We start from the raw sequence: 6096 nt of genomic DNA on the forward strand, positions 1-6096 counted from the left end.
ACCTCCTTTGTTGATGGACTACATTTTCTAAGGACTCTCCCAATGAATCTCAACCTGTCACCCGCCTTACCAACAATTAATTTTATATGACCATTCCACTTCAAATCGTTCCGTACGCACACTCCCACTTATTTTACAGAAGCAACTGCTACCAGTGTTTGTTCCGCTATCATATAATCATACAATAAAGGATCCTTCTTTCTATGTATTCCCAATACATTACATTTGTCTATGTTAAGGGTCAGTTGCCACTCCCTGCACGAAGTGCCTATCCACTGCAGATCTTCCTGCATTTCGCTGCAATTTTCTAATGCTCAAAAAATGGCTCTGAGCACTATGCGACTTAACTTCTGAGCTTATTAGGCGCCTAGAACTTAGAACTAATTAAACCTAACTATCCTAAGGACATCACACACATCCATACCCGAGGCAGGATTCGAACCTGCGACCGTAGCTGTCGCTCGATTCCAGACTGTAGCGCCTAGAACCGCACGGCCACTCCGGCCGGCTTTCTAATGCTCCAACTTCTCTGTATACTGCAGCATCATCCGCGGAATGCCGCATTGAACTTCCGACACTATCTACTAGGTCATTTATATATATTATGAAAAGCAATGGTCCTACAACACTCCCATGTGGCACGCCAGAGGTTACTTCAGCGTATTTAGACGTCTCTCCATTGAGAACAACATGCTGTGTTCTGTTTGCTAAAAACTCTTCAATCCAGCCACACAGCTGGTCTGATATTCCGTAGGCTCTTACTTTGTTTATCAGGCGACAGTGCGGACCTGTATCGAACGCCTTCCGGAAGTCAAGGAAAATGGCATCTACCTGGGAGCCTGTATCTAATATTTTCTGCACCTAATTTCTGTGTCCCACACAATCGCTGTTTCCGGAATCCATGTTGATTCCTACAGAGTAGATTCTAGGTTTCCAGAAATGACATGGTACGCGAGCAAAAAACATGTTCTAAAATTCTACAACAGATCGATGTCAGAGATATAGGCCTATAATTTTGCGCAACTGCTCGACGACCCTTCTTAAAAACTGGAACTACCTGTGCTCTTTTCAAATCATTTGTAACCATCCGTTCGTCTAGAGACTTGCGGTAGACGGCTGTTAGAAGGGGGCAAGTTCTTTCGCTTACTCTGTGTAGAATCGAATTGGTATCCCGTGAGGTCCGGTGGACTTTCCTCTGTTGAGTGATTTCAGTTGCTTTTCTATTCCTTGAACACTTATTTCGATGTCAGCCATTTTTTCGTTCACGCGAGGATTTAGAGAAGGAACTGCAGTCGATGCCACATTTGGCTGACTTGCCTGCCGGTAATGAGGATGAAATGATGATGAGGACGAGACAACACCCAGGCCACGAGCGGAGAAAGTCTCCAACCTAGCCGGAATTCGAACCGGGGCCCGCTGCATGGGAGACAATCACGTTACCAATATTTTTATGTCATTATTATTCTTCTCGTACGTTGCATCTGTTCGGGGCGGACGTCGTAAGACACCCGTTCGTCGTTGATCCATTAACTCAGTTTTTTTATTGCAGAGGGCAGCGAACCCTTTGACTGAACACGCTGAGCTACCGTGCCGGCACCGACCGATGAACTTCGTCCACTGCAGCTGAGTAGAACATCCGACATACGGCCGGACGCTATTCAGTCGCGAGGCAACTGAAGTGAAGACTTACGTGATGAGACCATTTCCAGTGTCAAATCTTGGACCAATGCCAACTATTGCCTTGGTACATAAGTTCGTAGCGTTTTTCCATAGGTTTAGCAGACACATCAGATACAGATAAGAGTCACATTAGTCAACAGTAATAAATTATTCTTCACTATTTGCAACAGTATGCCAGTGCTGTGGTAACTTCGCGATTGCGCGGCTGTAGAAATAATGTGCTTTTGAGGCGAAGAACTCGTCCAGCCATGATTGAAGAGCATTTTCATCCAGAAAGGAAGTTCCTAGGGTTTCCGATAGCTATCGTAAAAGGGGAAAATCTGAGGGCTCAGAATTAGATGATTAAGGAGGACCCCCCATTACTTCCAATCCAATTCCTGCGTAGTGTTTGTTTGTCAGTCTTGCACAATGCAGACTGGCGTTATCCTCGAGTAGCATCACTTCAAGTAGTCTTCGTAGTCATTGTTCTTCGATTGCGTCTGCAGCACTGCTCAGTTGTTGACAATAAATGTCAGCAGTAATGGTTACACCTCGTGGAAGCAATTCGTAGTACCGTCACTGTTCCACCACATGTACGAAAAAAAATTGTTCAAATGGCTCTGAGCTCTATGGGACTTAACATCTGAGGTCATCAGTCTCCTAGAACTTAGAACTACTTAAACCTAACTAACCTAAGGACATCACACACATCCATATCCGAGGCAGGATTCGAACCTGCGACCGTAGCAGCAGCGCGGTTCCGGACTGAAGCGCCTAGAGCCGCTCGTCCACAACGGCCGGCCAGATGTACGATAACAGCATTATCTTTTATGGACGCGCCCAGATCTTTGGGAGTCGCAGCTTTGTTTGGACCCAAACATTCCTTTACTTTCCCTATGTTAGCATAAATAGATAATTTCTCGTCACCAGTAACGATGCAGAACAGGAATGGTCGGTGTTGTTCACGAGTCAATTGATGACGAGCAAACAGAGATGCACACATGGCCACCGGCAGATTTTTGTGATTTTGGCTTACAGCATGCGGTACCAATACACCCGATTTTCCCCACTGGATGCAAATGTCGTACGATGGTGGTATGATAACCATATCTGCCAGTTCTCGAGTACACTGATGCGGATCTTTGTCGATTAATGCATTTAAATGATCTTCATCAAGCGCTGAAGATCTTACTGAACGTGGAGAGTGACTAATGTCAAAAAGATCATCCTTAAACGAGAAAATCATTTTCTTACCGTGCACTGTATGACGGCCTTGTCCCCATAACCGGCGCTAATGTTCCTGGCTTTCTCCGCTGCTGTCACACCTCTATTGAACTCAAACAGAAGGATATTCCGGAAATGTTCCGATTTTTCTACTTGGCACTACATTTTTCTAGCGTCCTCAGCTCCACAAAACTGCCTCAAAATGACAAATGCCGGTATGTAAACTCAAATAGCAACAGTAAACTACATATAAAAACGACAATTGAGAAAACCAACCGGAATACCAACATGCAAAACAGAAACGCTACGAACTTATTCACCAACCTGGAGTATCTTATACTTGGCAAGTGATAGAATGTGATTCTTGACTAATGACTAGTAAATGGAGGTTGCCGCAAAAAATTATTGAAATTGATAAGCGTGATAATGTTGACATTGTACTCAAATGTACATCTGCATCTACATCTACATTTATGCTAAAGCCACCCAACGGTGTGTGGCGGAGGGCACTTTACGTGCCACTGTCATTACCTCCCTTTCCTGTTCCAGTCGCGTATGGTTCGCGGGAAGAACGACTGCCAGAAAGCCTCGTGCGCGCTCGAATCTCTCTAATTTTACATTCGTGACCTCTTCGGGAGGTATAAGTAGGGGGAAGCAATATATTCGATACCTCATCCAGAAACGCACCCTCTCGAAACCTGGACAGCAAACTACACCGCGATGCAGAGCGCCTCTCTTGCAGAGTCTGCCACTTGAGTTTGCTAAACATTTTTATTGCTAAACAGTTTTCTTGAATGTACACTGTACTTCACGTATCACATGCTGAATAAGTATGATCACATAAAATTTCATGTTTTTGTTACATTAATATTAGCGTTCCCACTTAGTTTCCACACTCATTTCCTCTGCAGCTTTCAACCATAGTTTGCTCTGTAAGTCACGATGGTCATTTCTCATTTCTTGCATATTCGACGGTGACCTGTCCTCCTTCACAAGACTTGCAAGCCACTCTACGTCCATAATTGGTAATTAGGTGCGAAAGACACCCACACACAAGCAACAACAGTGGCTCACATGCACAGACTACTCCCGACCAATCCCATTTCCCTGGGGTTCGTCCGTCAACTGACCGTGTACGGCATTATGCGGACGACTTAGTCGCGTGCAGTCAACGTGTTCCACCGCCACCGTATGCCTCGGGATGAATCGGCTGCATAGGCTGCATAAGCCGTCCAGGTAGTCTGACGAATATGGTTCCAGTAGACGCCCAGCCTTAGAACCTGCCGAACAGGCAGACACTATAACAGCTCACTATTAGATAGACGGCTAAAATTTCATGCATACACGTCCAGTATCACTAACATGTTCCTAGAGAAGATCTTATATTAATACTTTACGTCAGTTGTGTCAGCGTCTACGTGTTCATTACCAATAACAGTCTTCACTATAATAAGGGTCACCCGGGATTTACTTTTGATATTGATGGTACCAAAGTGTGCCACCGCACTCGAAGTGACTGCCACACTTGTCGTATCCCAGGCGTCCTAAATTAAAAGAGGTAGTGGGCGAGATAAATATTGATAGGCGGTCATGGCATATTAATATTCTACCTAGTATCAGATCTCGGGGAAGGCATGGACTACGAACTTTCTTGCAGGGAGCCACGGATTTGAATGGACACTAGTGAAAGGTGGTAGTAATCGTAACACTGATAAATAAGAAAATAAAGAGAGAGATGTGTACCGAAAACAGTATATAACAAATTACTCTTAACCGTGGACAGCGTTGGAACGGTGGGCTTTTCTGCATTTGTGCGCGTCTCAAGACCAAGAAAAGGATCCGTTTGAACCTGTATCTTTTTAATGGTCGCCGCCATGTTGAACAAATTATTAATTCCTCTCAAAATGACAGCGGCCGAAATATGCTTACAGGTTTCGGTTCCTCTGTATCAGAAGAATAATTACTATGTTTCTTTCCCTTCTATAATTGTTTTGATGCTCAAATTCGCCTTTACATCAGTCGAAATAAAATTGATACGCAAATTGTAGCTAGAGCAGTGGTTTTTTCCCCAGCAAAAGGTCCCGAATCTGACACCTGCTTTCATATTCATTAATTATTTCGCGACCCATCCTTCTTTTTTCGGCCTTGCGCGGCCGCCCACGCACTCTTCACGGCACGTGGCGTTCTTGGGAGGATTCGTAACACGATGTATATATGCAGAAGACATGTCAGAAGATAAACCGTGATGATCTCGGACACACTATTAACCTTATCCGTGCTGAGAACCACTTTAGTCATAACAACATTCACTTGTCGAACATGTCGATAGTTCCAAAGAGAGTGCAAGTTACCGGCAAGAACATGCACATGCATAAGGATCACTCAGGGTAATGAGAAAGCTCAGCTTAAATGTAGAGCGTGTTAATGGAACTGAAATGAACATTTGGCGTCATTGGCCGGGAGGCCCCTTGCTGAGCAGGTCCGGCCGCCTCCGTGCAGGTCTTATTACGTTCGACGCCACATTGGGCGACCCGCCCGCCGGATGGGAATGAAATGATGATGAAGACAGCACAACACCCCGTCCTTGAGCGGAGAAAATCCTCGACCCAGCCTGGATTCGAACCCGGGCCCGTAGGACGGCAATCAGACACGCTGACCACTCAGTTATCGGGGAGTACAGAGCATGTTAATGAAATTCTGACACCAGCCGTAGAATCTGACTTAAAATAAAATCTCAAAGAAAAGTGGTCAGGACAGAGACTAGCACAATACAGATCAACTATAGCTGTATAGATATATAGAAACCAGATTTCCGGCGACAGATGTGCTGTTCTGCAAAACAATGCTCCAGAAAATGTTTACAACTATTTAGGGCTTACAGTTTACGCACGGATTTCGTGAGAAATATTTTTTTCCGAATAAGCTTGGTGGATAAGCCAGATTGTTCCCTTGTTGAAAACACGAAAAAATTACTTCGTGTAAAATAGTTTTCAAGCGAAATAAAAAATTCATGAAAATCAGTCATTACATCGAATTTTGAACTACAAAGATTCCCTAGAACACTTCGACTTCCAAAGACATGGAAGTTTTTGGACAATATGAAACCCTGGTCAAAACTTTTGAGTTAAGATACGGAGAATTTTCTGTGTAGTATGTCTCGTAAACTAATGAAAATTACACAATGTGAAACGTCCCCTTTGAAAAATTATACAT

This window comes from Schistocerca americana, chromosome 5, assembly GCF_021461395.2.
Source record: "Schistocerca americana isolate TAMUIC-IGC-003095 chromosome 5, iqSchAmer2.1, whole genome shotgun sequence".
Taxonomy (NCBI): Eukaryota; Metazoa; Arthropoda; class Insecta; order Orthoptera; family Acrididae; genus Schistocerca; species Schistocerca americana.